The sequence below is a fragment of the Colias croceus genome, chromosome 24 (genome assembly GCF_905220415.1).
Source record: "Colias croceus chromosome 24, ilColCroc2.1".
In the NCBI taxonomy this organism is placed as follows: domain Eukaryota; kingdom Metazoa; phylum Arthropoda; class Insecta; order Lepidoptera; family Pieridae; genus Colias; species Colias croceus.
In genome coordinates, this window is record NC_059560.1 from 6307510 (window position 1) to 6327952 (window position 20443).

At 37.5% G+C, this 20443-nt stretch overlaps 1 protein-coding gene across 1 annotated transcript in view; it reads left to right on the forward strand.

Moving 5' to 3' along the window:
* The first annotated feature begins 10805 nt into the window (after positions 1 to 10805).
* The window catches only part of LOC123702815, a 47380-nt gene continuing 37742 nt past the window's right edge, over positions 10806 to 20443 (forward strand). The window contains exon 1 of the mRNA XM_045650617.1: positions 10806 to 10928. The gene's annotated coding sequence lies outside the window, so the exon portion shown is untranslated. The remainder of the gene's footprint in view (positions 10929 to 20443) is intronic.

Below are 20443 nucleotides of genomic sequence, written 5' to 3' on the forward strand. Positions count from 1 at the left end.
CCGATATTGCACTTGGCGCACATTTTTCTAGTGCGTTGGTGACAGTACCTGCATCTACGCTGTGGCCTGTGAGCCATCAACTGCCGAGTGATCGTCCGCAGTTCCAGCACTCCTCACATCTGTGGGCACTCTCATTTGTACTGAGAATATGTAGGCAGAATTACGGTTGCCACATTCCGCTGGAAATCTTAGTAGGTCCAGTTAGTCTCATCAGCCCATTGATCAGCCATGCATTTTGGTAAGCTGCTTTCATGCCAAAACACGTTTTTTATCCACAAATCCAATGCGATCTACTTTTATGATATGATCCAATCCGTGTTAGTTGGATACAATGGTGACGATGCTGTTGTCATGCCACATGGCGGCAATAATTTCATCAGAAGCTTTGTAAGGTCTTTTTTCTTCGGTATTTCGACTTCTTCTTCGTCATGTACACAATTTTCTCCAAAAACAGAAGGGTTATTTTGACATTCTACTTGTGTTCAAAGCATGCGACTTGAAAAATGAAAAATACTAGCGTCATTTTCATCTCCACTATCTTCGTCAGTCACCACACCATCATCAGGAGGAAATAAAATAATATCGCCTGGGTCTTCTCCGGCGTGCAACTCCTAGACAATCTCATTTAACGTCAACCTGTAATACGTAAACAAGTTCTAAAACAATATCACCACATAGCAATAAGACAAAATATAAACAACAGTCTTTTTATTACTTACAATGAATTCGGAATAATAAAGTTATTATAATGCCCAGTGTCACCTCCAGGTGACACGGCATATTTTCAGCGCTGTAGTGAAGATGCTAATAGTTATTTTTATCATAAAATATATTTATATTATAGATAAAACATTCATTTACTATATGTAATAAGAAAAAAAAACAATACTTACTGTCGGGACATTTTTATATCACTTTACACTTCAAGGAATCACACAAACTCTGACTACCTCAAATATGCGCGAAACAACTAAACAAATTTGATATATAGCATATAATTAGCTTTGCCAGAAAAAAAACATGGATATTTCAACTAAAAAGCTTTGATAAAAACATGGTAGAATTCAAAAATAAATTGTCACGTGGTAGAAAAAAAATAAAACTACTGTCACCTACAGGTGACACTGGGAATTGACGGGTTAAAAAAATCTAGAGTATTTTGAAGCCAATTAATATTTTTTTCTACGTTATAAAATAGTAAACTATTAATTTAAGACAAAAAAGAAAAACATGAATATTTCCCATTATACAAACTACTTACTTGTAAACTAAAAAATAATAATATTCCTATCCTAAATTGTTCCTAAATAACCAAGTTAACCACTATCAACGAACTAAAACTGTTGGAAACAAGTAAATCCGAATCAAGAAACTAGTGAAGGCTAAGCTCTAAGCCAGGTATTAATTAAACGTTGTACGTAATCCTTATTTAGATACAGCGGTAATTAGTTTATCTAATATTAAAATAATAATTACAAGTGATCCTCTACGTTGTGTACATTTGAGATTATTTTATACTGAACTAGCTGCTAAGCAAGCTAGAAAGCAAATTATTTTATTGAATGAAATTTTTTTAATGTTACATTATTTACTACAATTATATACCTACATATTAAATATTTATTTTTATCTACATATTATAGGAACCCATACTTTTATCAGATATCAATTATAAATTTATGTTTTTTTGGATTCCTGTGAAATTAGTTATAACATACCAGAATTGATAAAATACCTTAAAAAAGAGAATTTATTGCATTCGTTTATTTACATATTTTATTTAAAAAACAACCACAAAATAGTTTTAATATTTATAAAATGTAATATTTTTGAATCAACTGCAACTGCATCTTAACGGCTGGCCAGTTGAGTAGACTAGTCGTAAATTCTCTCTTTTTCGATGGAGGAATTCCACCTTCCTTCCTCCACACCTTCAAGCCACACCTCCGCCCGTCGGTTATACGCACTGTGCGGTTCAGTCTGCGGCTGCCCGCCATTGAGTGGGTGTGTGCACGTGGTTGCAAAATGCTTGCTCTCATCTCGTGTTTGCAAATAAGGATGCACCCAGTACTTCTTTCTTTGCTTTTCTTCTATACGTAACGTGTGTAAATGTAGTAAATAGCTGCAACTTTGAAATGGATCGACATGACCGCAAATCGCAACGGTTCTTCAACCGCACTATGCGGGTAGCCGCATTGCGGGTAGCCGTCCGGCTGGCCGCATTCGCAACCGCATCCTGCGGTCAGCCGGACGGCTACCCGCAATGCGGCTACCCGCATAGTGCGTATGAACCCTTATTTTATTAAATTAATAAAGAAACAAAATTTCAATACTTCTCTTTATTTATCAGTCTTATAAAAGTACCTTGTTATCATAATATCACCTATAAACTTAAACCTTATTCATTAACTGTAAACATGGGCGTAGCCACGGTGGGGCAGGGTGGCGCGTTTGCACCACCCAGGCTTTGACCTGGAAGGTACCTAACTAAATCTAAAAATTGAATTATCCAGGTACTAACTACTAAGCTTAATATCCGTAAGAAAATTCACACTCGATTCTCGAAAGTCGACAGTCGACACAGAAAATGAGATCAAAACATTAGTATTATTTACATCTACAATGACTGATTAACAAATAATTGTCATACGCCCAGCGACCAAACAGCTGAAGATAGGGACACATTTTGGATCTATTTCGTGATGTGGTAGGTGAACAATAAGGTGTTTTGAATAAGAATAATTCGAATAACGAATTACACACGAAAAAAGAAAATAGCTGAGGCTTCTATGTTACATAAGCTGTAAGAAAAATGAGTGTAGTACAGTTAGTTACCCCACTATTTTATCCAATTTCAATTTTGTTTTAAGTTTCACGTTCTAAAGAACGTGTCACGTGAGTTACAACTCAAAAAAATATGGGCCTTAGAAAAAAAAACTTTCAGAAAATATTACACAGAATAAAGTGAGTGTTATAAAAAAGTTTTCAAGGTAAAGAAGATGCCATCGCAAATGCCATCGCAAATGCGTTTGCAAGCGCGTTCGCAGGCGCGTTCGCAGGCGCGTTCGCAGGCGCGCTCGCAGGCGCGCTCGCAGGCGCGCTCGCAGGCGCGCTCGCAGGCGCGCTCGCAGGCGCGCTCGCAGGCGCGTTCGCAGGCGCGTTCGCAGGCGCGTTCGCAGGCGCGTTCGCAGGCGCGTTCGCAGGCGCGTTCGCAGGCGCGTTCGCAGGCGCGTTCGCAGGCGCGTTCGCAGGCGCGTTCGCAGGCGCGTTCGCAGGCGCGTTCGCAGGCGCGTTCGCAGGCGCGCTCGCAGGCGCGCTCGCAGGCGCGCTCGCAGGCGCGCTCGCAGGCGCGCTCGCAGGCGCGTTCGCAGGCGCGTTCGCAGGCGCGTTCGCAGGCGCGTTCGCAGGCGCGTTCGCAGGCGCGTTCGCAGGCGCGTTCGCAGGCGCGTTCGCAGGCGCGTTCGCAGGCGCGTTCGCAGGCGCGTTCGCAGGCGCGTTCACAGGCGCGTTCGCAAGCGCGTACGCAAGCGCACGCGCAAATGCCTACGCAAATGCCTTCGCAAATGCCCTTGCAAATGCCCTCGCAAATGCCCTCGCAAATGCCTTCGCAAATGCCCTCGCAAATGCCTTCGCAAATGCCTTCGCAAATTCCTTCGCAAATGCCTTCGCAAATGCCTTCGCAAATGCCTTCGCAAATGCCTTCGCAAATGCCTTCGCAAATGCCGGCGGCGCAGCCGCCGGCCGTGCCACCGGCATTTGAGGTTCGAAGACCTGGATATGACTTTGGGTACATACAGTTGCTAGTTACATATTATTTTTTTATTGTTGCCCCACCTTGAGCCCATGGCTAGCTACGCCCATGACTGTAAACTGTAAAGCAAAAAAACCGGCCAAGTGCGAGTCGGACTCGCGCTCCGAACCTATTTTTTATATTGTTGTAACTTTGAAAATATATGTTTCTAGCAATTTTTTATTCATCTGTGTTATAAGACGTTACTTTTACCAAATTTAGAGGCTCTGTGTTCATGAGAAGTACCCTGTCGGTTTAGAGTCCCATGCGAATGTCGAAATTTTCGAAAATTTACAGCATTTACGTCTGTATCTTTTGATGCGTTGGCTTGTGAGTTTGACTTTTTTACAGCATCAAGGGACCGAAGACTTGAGTATTCGATATAAATTTCAGCTTGATACCAAAAACAAAAACATGACAGGATCAATATATTATGAAACCTTAGATCATTAAGTAATGAAATAGCATTTCAAATTCACGACAAATCTAATGAAAATATTTCAGTAGCCTATTTTTTGTCATTTTTGAAGCCTAATTTTTTTTGGTAATACATCCGTAGGAAACTTATAGCATCTAAGGTTACAACCAATCAGAGCCACGCTTGAGGCGTGGCACGAAAATTCGCGATGCACGTGAGTCTGACGTTGCAGCAAAATATAAATAATACTTTATATTTTAATATTTTGGTCGGAACCGGGAGAACCGGGTTTCAAGCTATTCAGACCCGGTTCTCAAGATCTTCAAAAAACCCGGGTTTACCCGGGTTTTTCGGAACCGGGTAAACCCGGGTGCATGCCCTAGTCCTAACATCTACCTACATGCCAAATTTCAGCCCGATACGTCCAATGGTTTGGGCTGTGCGTTGATAGATCACTATATCAGTCACCTTTGAGTTTTATATACAATTATTATAGATAGATATAGATTTTGTTCGATGTTTACGAAAAAATGACTTCAAATTCGAAATTCATTTTCTCTAGAACACAATATTGACTTTAGTATAAAAAGAAAAATTAAATTATCATGATGGACTCGTGAGCTATTTGAATTTCGAATCAGAAATTAATACTAATAACACAACTTTATTAAAGTATACGATTTAAATCGAGCACCACATTATATTTTAACCCATTGAGCCCCGAGCGGCCCGATCGGACCACGACACAATAGATTTTCTATTGTGTCTGTGATTCCGGGGGCTGAGTTAACAGAAATATACTATCCAAATACCCGCAAACCAACAAAGAACAAATACTTACAAGAAATAAAATCAATACATCAATTAATTTTCAGTCAAGAACAATAATAGTTACCAAATCTTACAGCTGACGGAATTCATTAATAAGCCTTGCTACGAATAAAAGATATCACAACCACAAATATTATATTGAACAAGCGGTCCGCCCCGGCTTCGCCCGTGGTACATATTTTCGTTTTCTTTACATAAAAACCATTTTCGTACTTCAAGGAATATAATAAAAAAAGAATTATCGAAATCGGTTCAGCCGTTCATACGTGATGCCGTGAAACGCGAAACGGGTTTCATTTTTATATATATTAGATGAATGAATGAATGAAGAGATAATATTACAGATATTATATTATCTGTGATAATAATATACTATTTACAACCAAATTAACAAGACCTCCAAACGCCCTTATATAAATAATAGCTGTGTCCCGCGGTTTTACCCGCATTGCTCCGCCTATATTATTATAGCCTACATTATGCTGACCCGACCTGTTAGTAACATTCATGCAAATTTGAAGTAAATCCATGCGTTAGGTATTTTTTGTAGCTCGGACATACATATATATCGCCGTCCCCGGAGAAAAAATGATAATCGCCATTATCATAGTTTTATTGTTATGCGATATTTGAAGCCTACGTAGCCTAATACATCTATACAATTTTTTTGTAATTTTTCTCCTGTAATCCACAAAGTTACAAGATACTAGCGGTCCGCCCCGGCTTCGCCCGTGGTACATTTTGAAGAAATGTAATAAAAAAAGAATTAACGAAATCGGTTCAGCCGTTCTCGAGTTATGCGCTTACCAACACATTTTGCGATTCATTTTTATATTATAGATTACAATAATATTCACTGCTTTTTCCCAGAACATATTCGTACTAGAAAATAAAGATAGTATTATGATAGTGAAAAAGTTTCTTTACTCTTAATGTGATAATAGTTATTACAATAATATTCTCGGAAAAACGAATCGGCGAAATAATGACGAACATCGAACACGAACACGAACACGAACATCGAACACGAACACGAACATCGAACACGAACACGAACATCGGACACGAACACGAACACGAACACGAACACGAACACGAACATCGAACACGAACACGAACATCGAACACGAACATCGAACACGAACAAGAACATCGAACACGAACACGAACATCGAACACAAACATTGAACACGAACATCGAACATGAACACGAACATCGAACACGAACACGAACACGAACACGAACAAGAACACGAACATTGAACTCGAACATCAAACACGAACACGAACACGAACACGAACACGAACGCGAACACGAACATTGAACACGAACACGAACACGAACACGAACACGAACACGAACACGAACACGAACACGAACACGAACACGAACACGAACACGAACACGAACATCGAACACGAACACGAACACGAACATCGAACACGAACACGAACATCGAACACGAACACGAACACGAACACGAACACGAACACGAACACGAACATCGAACACGAACACGAACACGAACATCGAACACGAACATCGAACACGAACACGAACATCGATCACGAACACGAACACGAACATCGAACACGAACACGAACATCGAACACGAACACGAACACGAACATCGAACACGAACATCGAACACGAACATCGAACACGAACACGAACATCGAACACGAACACGAACATCGAACACGAACATCGAACACGAACACGAACATCGAACACGAACACGAACACGAACATCAAACACGAACACGAACACGAACACGAACATCGAACACGAACATCGAACATCGAACACGAACACGAACACGAACACGAACATCGAACACGAACACGAAAATCGAACACGAACATCGAACACTAACACGAACACGAACACGAACACGAACACGAACACGAACATGAACATGAACACGAACACGAACATCGAACACGAACATCGAACATGAACACGAACACGAACACGAACACGAACACGAACACGAACACGAACACGAACACGAACACGAACACGAACACGAACACGAACATCGAACACGAACATCGAACACGAACACGAACATCGAACACGAACACGAACACGAACACGAACACGAACACGAACACTTCGATGAACGAACGAACATCACGAACATGAACACGAACATCGAACACGAACATCGAACACGAACACGAACACGAACATCGAACATCGAACACGAACACGAACAGCGAACACGAACATCGAACACGAACACGAACATCGAACACGAACACGAACACGAACACGAACACGAACATCGAACACGAACACGAACACGAACACGAACACGAACACTTCGATGAACGAACGAACATCACGAACACGAACACGAACATCGAACACGAACACTTCGATGAACGAACACGAACACGAACATCGAACACGAACATCGAACATGAACACGAACACGAACACGAACACGAACACGAACACGAACACGAACACGAACATCGAACACGAACATCGAACACGAACACGAACATCGAACACGAACACGAACACGAACATCGAACACGAACACGAACACGAACACGAACACGAACATCGAACATCGAACACGAACACGAACATCGAACACGAACATCGAACATGAACACGAACACGAACACGAACACGAACACGAACACGAACACGAACATCGAACACGAACACGAACATGAACACGAACATCGAACACGAACATCGAACACGAACACGAACATCGAACACGAACACGAACATGAACACGAACATCGAACACGAACATCGAACACGAACACGAACATCGAACACGAACACGAACACGAACACGAACACGAACACTTCGATGAACGAACGAACATCACGAACATCGAACACGAACACGAACATCGAACATGAACACGAACACGAACACGAACATCGAACACGAACATCGAACACGAACACGAACACGAACACGAACACGAACATCGAACATCGAACACGAACACGAACACTTCGATGAACGAACGAACATCACGAACATCGAACACGAACACGAACATCGAACACGAACACGAACACGAACACGAACACGAACACGAACACGAACACGAACACGAACATCGAACACGAACACGAACACGAACATCGAACACGAACACGAACACTTCGATGAACGAACGAACATCACGAACATCGAACACCAACACGAACATCGAACACGAACATCGAACACGAACACGAACATCGAACACGAACATCGAACACGAACACGAACACGAACACGAACATCGAACACGAACATCGAACACGAACACGAACACGAACACGAACACGAACACGAACACGAACATCGAACACGAACACGAACACGAACACGTCGATGAACGAACGAACATCACGAACATCGAACACGAACACGAACATCGAACACGAACACGAACACGAACATGAACATGAACACGAACACGAACATCGAACACAAACATCGAACATGAACACGAACACGAACACGAACACGAACACGAACACGAACACGAACACGAACACGAACACGAACACGAACATCGAACACGAACATCGAACACGAACACGAACACGAACACGAACACGAACACGAACATCGAACACGAACACGAACACGAACACGTCGATGAACGAACGAACATCACGAACATCGAACACGAACACGAACATCGAACACGAACATCGAACACGAACAAGAACACTTCGATGAACGAACGAACATCACGAACATCGAACACGAACACGAACATCGAACACGAACATCGAACACGAACACGAACATCGAACACGAACATCGAACACGAACACGAACATCGAACATCGAACACGAACACGAACATCGAACACGAACACGAACACTTCGATGAACGAACGAACATCACGAACACGAACACGAACACTTCGATGAACGAACGAACATCACGAACATCGAACACGAACACGAACACGAACACTTCGATGAACGAACGAACATCACGAACACGAACACGAACATCGAACACGAACACGAACACGAACACTTCGATGAACGAACGAACATCACGAACACGAACACGAACACTTCGATGAACGAACGAACATCACGAACATCGAACACGAACACGAACATCGAACACGAACACGAACACTTCGATGAACGAACGAACATCACGAACATCGAACACGAACACGAACATCGAACACGAACATCGAACACGAACACGAACATCGAACATGAACACGAACACGAACACGAACACGAACACGAACACGAACACGAACATCGAACACGAACATCGAACACGAACACGAACACGAACATTGAACTCGAACACGAACACGAACATCGAACACGAACACGAACACGAACATCGAACACGAACACGAACACGAACACGAACACGAACACGAACACGAACACGAACACGAACACGAACACGAACATTGAACACGAACACGAACATGAACATCGAACACGAACATCGAACACGAACATCGAACACGAACACGAACATCGAACACGAACACGAACACGAACACCAACACGAACACGAACATCGAACACGAACACGAACATCGAACACGAACACGAACACGAACACGAACACGAACACGAACACGAACACGAACACGAACACGAACACGAACACGAACACGAACACGAACACGAACACGAACACGAACACGAACACGAACATCGAACACGAACACGAACACTTCGATGAACGAACGAACATCACGAACATCGATTACGAACACGAACATCGAACACGAACATCGAACACGAACACGAACACGAACACGAACACGAACACGAACATCGAACACGAACATCGAACACGAACACGAACATCGAACACGAACACTTCGATGAACGAACGAACATCACGAACATCGAACACGAACACGAACATCGAACACGAACATCGAACACGAACACGAACACGAACACGAACATTGATCACGAACATCGAACACAAACACGAACACGAACACGAACACGAACATCGAACACGAACACGAAAATTGAACACGAACATCGAACACGAACACGAACATCAAACACGAACATCAAACACGAATATCAAACACGAACATCAAACTCAAACTCAAACTCAATCTCAAAAACTCAAATTCAAATTCAAAAACGAACACGAACACGAACACGAACAATTACTCTTATATTGTCTATTTGTCTTATTAAAAACCCCCAGAATAAAAGTTCATTGGATATTATCCATTAATGCATAATATGTCCAATATGAACGAGAATAAAATGATAAGTGTGTATTAGTAAATTTACATGTCATTCAAATGCCTATCTTTTTAAATTTTAATTATCATCAGTTCTCTTAAAGTTATTTATTATATTTTGATACAAAATAAAAGGTTAAAAAATTAGCTACCACTGAGTCTTTTTTATCTCTCTACGTCTATAGCTTGGTATGTTTTAGTCAATTATCGGTTTTTTATTTCTCCTGAACAGTTGTGTTTTTGCAGTTATCAAATATTCTCCGGGGACGGCGATATATTGACAAACATACATAATTTCTAAAAACTATATTTTTGGCTTCGATATCGATTGTAGATAATATTATATTCCAAAGCCCAAGTTTACTTTAAAAAAAATATTCAATATAGTTTTGACTACGATTTTATTCTAAGTAAAGATATTAATTTGCAAATGAATGATTAGCATGATGCAGAGACCAAGATATATTGGTACATGGTTTATCCACTGTGGTCGTTTGACGTTTCAGAAAGCCTTCAGTGGTGTTGTGACCGTCGTCGTGAGCGGACGTGTTTACGTTTTTCGGAATTTCATCTCGTGTTTTGCGCAACTTCAAAAGTTCGAAAGTTGGTTTTTGGGTGTGTGCTTGTTTTTACATAAGCCGACGTTATATTGGTAAGCTGTTTTATGGTATTGTTTTGATTCACTTTTAAGCTTTTTAATATTATGTACAGGATGTTTTCTTTTAAATATCCGCGGCAAAAAATAAATAAATAATTTCAAGTACGAGATAATTATTGCCACATCCTATGTTTTTTTCCCTATTTATTAGACTTAATAATTATTATAATTATATAGTAAAAACGCATATAGATTACGTGATAGGAATGCACCAGTAACGATTGCGGATATGAATTAAAATATTTTATTATGAAACAACTAATAAATTATTGAAGTATAGAAAAACAAATATAAACTAGAAAAAGATAAGAGATTTAATCTAAATACTGGAATTTTATTACTTATCCCTAAATAATATTATGTATTTAGGTCGGGTTTTATTAGTATACCGAATAGACAAGCTCTGTGTGCCTGGATTGTCGGAAAATAAATTTTATTACTTATTTTTATTATATTTGGCGAAAAGCTAAATAATTAATTTATTTTAAATGATTTACTTACATTTATTTGCTTTTTTTCAGTCTAGGTAATATTAAATTAAATTACTATGTACTATTTAATTAAGTATTAATTACTTACCTATTCAGAACTTTTGTTAATTTTAAAATATTCCAGGTTTCTAAATAGAGGAGAGTTAATATTTCCTTGTAGTATACAGCCTACTACCTAGTTAGATAAAAAATATTAAACATCAAGTTATAAAAAAAAGACGGGTTGCACTCCGGGAGTGCCGGCAGAAGTGAAAACTTGATTAACGTTCAGCATGTTTGATATTTTGGAAACGGATAGAATATAAGGGCTAAAAAAAAAGTCCGTCTTACGCTTTTTCGATCAGGCCACGTGTTCTGACTCCTGACGCGAGTTTAAGATTTTATACACAACGCCGCTAAAGAAGTTTTCACTTCAAAAATACTGTAAACAAGGTTTGACATAATATAATGTTAACATGTTCAATTTAAGCTAATTGGATTTTTGAGATTATAACAATTTATTTCTAAAGATATCGACTGTAAAACATTTTTCATAGGTACAATTAGCAAATCCTTTTTATCATGTGCCAAATTCAAAATGCGCAATGTACCTATTTTTAGTTTTTATTTAAGGCTTTTAAATTTAGAAATTTAATCCTAAAACGGATTTCAACACATTCCTAAAAACCACAGAAGAGAAACCTTATGTACGAAACATTACCAAATTTTATAATAATAATGTATCTTGGAAAACTCGGTTTTGTAAGTAACTTGACTAACCTAATCTAAGCTATTTTACCTTTTACCAACATTGGATAACCAAATGTGTACCTACATAATATATTTTGCAAGAAATAAAGTTGTATTGTTTCCTTTAAAATTTAATAACGACGAAAACGAACATTTCTGAGATATAAAGTGAATAAGTAAATATTAAAATACAGAATACAGCATTGTTTTAATTTTTATAAAATGTACCTCAAAAATTAAATTTAATTAAAAAGTTTAAAATTAATGTATGTGGTATTGTAAACATGGTTAGAAAAAAAAGTGATTGCTAGGTATATTTTAATGTTACACATTAGAATTTAATTTCAACATTATTATTTGTTCAAAGAAGTTTGTAACAATTTATGATTGAATTCCAACCAAGCAAAAAAATTTATCCCACTTACAACATATTGTTTATGTCCCTTATCATCTAAATAATAAATTAACACATGATCTATGCTTTAATTTATTGATTGAGAGATCGACTTAAACTTTATCAAATTCGACACAGGGCACCGTGTCAGTGACATTTGGTCATTTTATTCAAGCTACATTAATCAGAACAACCTATAATGAGCCCTCTACACAATGGGCAGCGTTGGCCCAACAAAATATGATTGCCGATGTTTGCCGCGATTATAAATAAACATCTACAATGACGGTCGATCATAGACATTGGCCCACTACACTATCGTGATTGCCTCTACTCGCCCAACGCTGCCCATTGTGAAAAGGGTCCATAAAATATCTCGTCATCATAAATCGAAGGTTATCTAACAGATTGTCTGGAAACTGGAGATTAAGGGATAATGATCGGTTATTTTGGGGTGACAAATTGGAGGAATGTATTTTTAACTGTTGGTGTTTAGTTAGATATTTGTGTGCAAAATAAAATTCAAAATATAGGTACTTATACCAATAAATATAATTAGTACCTATTTTAGTGAATAGAAGCAGACGGATCTACACTTAAGTTGAGGAGTTTGTTGATTTGGTTGAACGCGCTAATTACAGGAAGTCCGGGTCTCTTTTTAAAAATTTTTTCAGCGTTAGATAGCCCCTTTATCGAGGAAGGCTATATACTATAGTCATCACGCTAAGACCAATAGCAATGGAGCAATGCGGGATATAGATAGTATTTTTTAATAATAAAATTAAGTTCGCATTGTAACTATTATTACGTACGGTTACGGATTATGTACGGTTGTGAAACTTGGACGCTGACGCTAAAGGAGGAAAATAAGCTACTCGTCGCCGAACGAAAATTTCTGCGCAAAATCCTGGGTCCCGTTAAAGAGCCAGATGGTAGCTTCAGGATCCGTAAAAACGCTGAAATTCAACACCTTGTGGCCGAGCCCAACATCATTGGCCAGACAAAGGCGCAACGCCTCCGATGGCTCGGTCACGTTTTAAGAATGGGGGATGATCGGGCCGTGAAAAAGGCATATCTGGGCATTCCAACTGGCCGACGCCCCGTGGGCCGTCCCAGATATCGATGGAGCGACGCAACAGCAGCCGATCTACGCAATCTGGAGGCCGTCAATTGGCAAGAAACTGCGCGCGATCGAGGAAAGTGGCGTGAACTTGTGTCGGAAGCCAAGACTCTGTTTGGGTCGCAGAGCTAGTTAAGTAAGTAAGTAACTATTATAGGTAGGTAGTTAATAATATTGTACTTAATGAAAATTACAAGTATTTACTATATTTTCGTAGCAACAAGCTCTATAATATAATATTATTATATCTGTATTTCTGCGTTGTTACAGAATAATTATGTATTCATTGTTCGTACTCTAGAGGGATAGTAAAAGGTTAATTTGATAATTACCAGTTAGAATTATTGTTCAGCCTAAAATTGTTAATTAATTTAATTTAATTTAAATATATGTTACATTTTGTATTTCTCCTGGCGCTTTTATATCCAATGCTCTTTGATGTTACATAAATACGCAATATTTATTTTTACGTCTTAGAATTCCTGAGTTGGATGTTTACATACGTTTCCCTGTTATATAAATAAGATAATAATTTCGTTTTTCAGGTCAGCTTTTCATCTTACTAATTAAAATATATCGGTTTAGTGCTTTCGGCGTAGAATTAAATACTTTAAATGAACAGAGTTAAAATAGCATTATACTTACATATTTTGAAATATTTTCAATTTTTGCTTGGAGAAGCTATGAGTAAAAGACTTTTACTTTTACTTACTAAAGCAATGTACCTTATTCAAAGAATTTTAACGGACGGAGTCGCGGGCGGAAGCTAGTCTATAATAAAATCAAAAGTTTGAAGATGTTCGTTTCTCTTTCGAGTACAAACTAACAAGCCAATTTGGCAAAAATTTATATGCAAACTGTTAAATTCGTGTTATATCATCTTAGTAGAATATAATATGGTAAACTTTAATATTGTCATTGTAATCTCTAGTCTATCTAAACAAACACAACAATCAAATTATACAATTGCTACGTTACGGCGTGAAAGAAAAAACACCCTTTCACATTTATAATATTAGTAAAATAAAAATGATTACAGTTTTACATCACAGAAAAAAAGGAAGTGCCGTGTTCCTACCTTGTGCTGAATGGGGTAAATTAAATCTACATCAATTTCTCTGTTCTTATTTAATGTAGAATCAAACTCACTGTCTAATAGAACATTTTGTGAGACTCCTTCGGAAATCGACTTCCCCATATATCAAGAAACAAACAGACATAAATCATGCATAGTTTAATTAACAAAGTATTCAAGATGTCTCGAAATTTGGCTCAAGATTGCAAAAGATCTGGGGCAGACAAAATGCAGGGCGCTCACAAGTGAATATTTTATGGGCGTTGCCGTGGGGCACATTTGGGTCAATAAGGTTTTAGGACCATTTTCTTTATTAAAAAAATATATTTCGTACCTTTTACTTCATAATGCGCGTTGAAAGTAATATATCAAGGTCACGTCATGGCAATACCGTCACGTCATGGAGTTAGGCGACGATTTTGAATCTTGCCACAGAAGTTTCACTTCTGACACGTGTGATACAAGCTCTTTCTTAATTATTAAACTATCACTCATTGTGAGGTTTACTGGGAGTCATAATTATTGTTTCAAAGCGCGTAGGTAGTTATGTAATTAGTTCAGCACAAAAAAATCCAAATAATAAGGTAAATGTCTTTCTGTTAAGCAAACGATTCCATTCATATTTGACCTCACTAACTAATAGACAAACATGTCACATTAAATGCATACGTCCATAAAGATAATGCATTGCATATTTAAATCCAAACGCTTTTAGGTTGACATCAATTTTGACGCTTTCCCTCCATCGATTTACATTTTCCATATTCGCTAGAGCAATTTAACAAAACAATGTACCTGTACAGTTTTGCACACACACTTTTGTATGATTATGTTTAATGTTTTAGAAATTATCGATTGAAATTACTTTTGAATGATTTTGATCAACGTTGAGTTTTGACATCCTATTGTTATTTCTATCGATAGATTTGTCTCCAAAAACCAATATTAAACTATTAACAATATTATTAACAAGCGAATTCACGTTAAGGATCCAACGGGGAATCCAAATGGAGAATATATTAGCTTCGCCAACATTAATTAGAACAATTAAATGTTTAAAACTATTTTAAAGTTATCATAAACAATTTAAATTACCATTATGTTCTGTTGTGCTTTTAGTAGCAGAGTCAGAACTTTTAGCAAGGCTATATGTCTACTATTATGTACGCGTTAATCTTGATAATGTCGCCTCTCACTCTTAAATTATTATTATCCGTTATTACGATTAAGTCCCAGCAGGAAGCAAATTGGATGCTCGTTGTTGCTCATAGTTCACATGTGCCTTGTTTAGTATCCCTAGACTCTCTAAAATTGTCTTGTGATCAGCTGGTTCACTGCGTTGCCCATGTAATATATTATGGCAATTCCCATGGGATTATCACAGTGGTAAGAAGGTCATTCTCTAGCCTCCTAACTATCTCCAAAAACAAATCGCTCCGTTGCGACGTAAAAGATGGACAATCGAACACAAATAAATGCATTGACATGCTATGCAGATGATTTTTATCGAATTCATTACAATGAAATAACACTAATAAAATGTGTAATTAGAATAAATTCTCCAATTAGTGAACTAATTTTCATACTTAACATTCTTCTATTAAAAGTTAAATAATTAACATAAGAATTACTTTATTAAGAAAATTTAATATATCTATTGTTTAAGACGTAATAGGTAATATCGTGCGACTGGCAGAGCTCTAGCGGGTTTTATTCATTGATTAATAATACTTTGTATTGGTTTAATTTATTGGTTTTAATATTATTGACATTATTTAAGGGGTGACATTATTTTAGTGCTGATATTTTGTATTTTCTGTAGTAATTTTCCGTTATTTTAAGTTGGGATGTATCTTGTATCTGTATATTGTGTTTTATGTCATAACAACTAATATGACGACTGATAACAGTAATATAACATTTTTTCTATTGAAATAAATAAAATAACATTTTTCACTAAACATCTAACTTCGTAACGCGTTGAAATCTAATATTAAACAATGTGACATGAAAAATCCTCAGAAAAAATAACGTATAATATCAAAAGTGAAAATATTTCGATTAATATCTGAACTAAATGAAAATGTGTGGTTATACTACATTCGCACGTGTCACCACACGTCAAGTCGGCTTGGTATTTTCGTAATATTGTAACTTAGCTGACATTTGGAATTATATATTGTGTTTTATTATAAGATTTTTCCCGCAAAAAATGTTCTAAAATATCGCATAACTAGCTGTGCCCGCGGTTTTACTCAGCGTTTGCACGAAAAGACCGATACAAATACGCATTGTTCCGTTCGTATTGGTCTTAGCGTGACAATATACAACCTTAAGCCTTCCTCGATAAATAGACTATCCAACAGTGAAATAATTTTTCAAATCCGACCCGTGCGTACTGAAAATAGCGCGTTAATTCAGACAAACTCTTGAGCTTTATAATTCATACTAATATTATAAATGTCTGTCTGTCTGTTACTCAATCACGCCTAAACTACTGAACCAATTTGCATGAAATTTGGTATGGAGATAGGACATAGGCTTTAATCCCGGGAAAATGACGCAATCCCGGAAATCCCATGGGAACGGGAACTATGCGGGTTTTTCTTTGACTGCGCGGGCGAAGCCGCGGGTGGAAACCTAGTATTAGTATAAATAAGTAAAGTCAAGTATAGTTCGATTAACATCTAACAAAAGTGTAATTTGTGGTTATACTATATTCACAAGTGTCACCACACGTCAAGCTTTCTTGGTATTTTCGCAATATTGTAACTTGCGTGACTTTAGCTGACATTTGGAATTATAAATTGTTCTCTGTTACGGTTTTTTCATATTGTATGTAATCGCGAGGGTGTTACTGAGCCATATATTACTTAATAAGTGTCACGTCGTCTGTGATATTTGAGTGCAATGCAATGTTAATATTACAGAATCTTACTTGTAGTTTATTTATTAAAATAATACATTTTCTATTCTTGTAAACTTTATAAATACATTTTAGTGAAATTTGTGAGTTGACATTAATTATATTATCATGATTAACAGCTCATAGAAAGAGCTTGTAGAAATTGAACAACTTTAATTATGTGGCCGGTAAGTATCTACTTTAAAAAAAAATTGGTTGTCTGTAAAGTCGGTTCACTGACGCTAGTTGAACGTGACAACGATTGTGCTTCTTTGTCGCTCGTTCCGCGCTCTCGCTTGCACTTCAAGCCTGACATGGAACGCCTCAGAGCGAGGTAACGCCGCATGCGTCATGTTTTTTTGGGCGTGCAGCCGGCTCTATCGAATTATAAGACGTTGTCACGTCAAGAAAGACAGGAAACTTTATAGTTTACAATTAATTAATTATGTATAGAACATGAAATAATTCTAGATAACAGCTATCATAAAAAATAACATTATAATTAAAATGATACTTTTGGGTACGATAAACTTTTGAAAAGTAGTTAATTTTTTGGTCCCAATTTATATTTCAAATGACCTTTATATCCTCCCGTAGAGACCAATAATTATTTGATTACGCTCCCATATTTCAACGAAAATTATGAGCTTCCTAATATTATGAGCTTATATTTAAGATACTTATAAATTTGTACTCACTGAATTTGATTAACCAAAGACATCAAGAAAAATAGTTTGTTCATCCAAAGTACAGTCCGAAAACAGAATTGATGTGTTCCATCGATCGCCGATACCACTGCATTCACATTGTCAAACCGTAGAAAATAGAATAAAACTGCTCGTACCAAAAAACTCTTTCTCACACTGGATTCAGAACGACTCCACAATTTACTCCGTATAAAGCAAATACGATTTGAAACAAAATAGAAAATTCGGGAAAGAAACATGCTGCAAGGTACTTTAAGCCTTAGCTCGTTAGAATATGAACGGTTTTCCTTAATTTTTGAGCTACAGAGGATTACCTGGAGTAAATAACCATTGCAGCATTGAAACCATCACGTTGTTGTTAATGTGAAATGTTTTTGCTTTCGTGTTGTGTTTACGTTTTGAACATTTTTTTCATTTTTATTATTGTTAGTATAAAGAACCTGTTTTTACTCCTAAATGCAAGGACAGTTTATATAATATACCATAAGGAATTAACCATAATAATATAACTTTTTGAGAATGGCATCCCTCACTTTTAATAATGTAAAATACTATTTTGTTTTTAAAGCTCATCCAAATCTAAATATGTAGTAGTTTTAAAACAGTTGTCGTATCGTTATTGATTTTAATTATTATGAGTAATAAAAACAATGAGACTATTAATTGGCGCCGCAATTTTATATGTCGAATAAGTACTATTTATCGTTCTACATGACGTGAGTTTTTGAATTGAAGTTCTTGAGAACAACGTTCTTTATTTGTATCTATTGTTATGATTGTAACACTTCTTTATTGATATTATACAACGTATAGTTTTTATTATTAAGTAATAATTTTAATTTATTGTTTGACATCATTGATAAGCTCAAACTAAATAAACAATTTTGAATTTTTCCACCAGGAAAGCTACTTTTTTCCACAGTGTCATAGGATATACCTACAGTAAGATTCACGACAGATGACCACGGCGCAGAAGGCATAGGTATTTTAGGTCCCTTTGGAGGTGCGAGGTGAGGCGCGGGTGGATTTAATTTTAAATAAATAAAAAATAAATTATTTAACCAACATTAAAATATTATTTTGGCTTAAGTCTTTTCTTCATGAGTGTACGTGCGCAGACGGCAGCCCCTTGTGGTCATGTTTCGTGAATCGTACTGTAATTGACATCTGAAAATGTCACACGTTTCAGTTACCCAATAATGACTAGGTTGGTATTAGATTCTCCATAAAAAACTAGATAAGTATTACGAAATGATACAGCCTTGATACACCTATCCAAAGTCCAAACCTACAGAACATTCTAGGTTAATCGATCCTTATTTTAAATTGAACTTTGCAGTATAATATTTGCTACATCGACTTAATCCTGCTAGTTAGATGCTCCCATTTATTGTTAAGAGCTTTTTGAAATGGAGCCAAATCGTGCCGAAAACACCTTACATAACCAGCTGGATCGGGAATTTTATAATGGTCAGCTATGTGATAGTTTGCGATTAATATTGCTTGTACTTGTGGCTACTAACCACAGACAAGGGCACATTCATTGTTGTAATGAGTACCTACTGTTTTAAAATACGTACTATAGGGAAACGCTTGACCACGATCTTGCCTGGTGATAAGGAAAGATGTGGTCTAAGATGCGAGATTTCCTAGAAGTCCCCGCTTCTCTTAAAGACCCCTAGACTTTATAATATATCGTTATTCTTCTTACTATGGTCACAAAATAATATCTAGTAACTATGCTGTGGTGTATTGTATTATAATATAATCTGTGCTAAAATTATGTCGATAAGTTAGTTCTGTTTGCTGAGATGATTCTGAACCACAGAACATATAAAAGAGGTTAGAATGGCAATAATTCGCCGTTCCTGTAAGAACCGGTATCGCCTGTGGGTGTCGCCAAGTCCGCGCAAGTCCGCTTACGCACATATTTATTTGTAATTTAAAATCTAGCCAATCATAGCGCCGCGAGATCACGCGATTGAAAATGGAACGAATCATACGCATGATGATGATGTGAGCAGTGCTCATATCCTAGGCGCGTCTGCCCCGCCTACAATGCCTTTCTAACCTCTTTTATATGTTCTG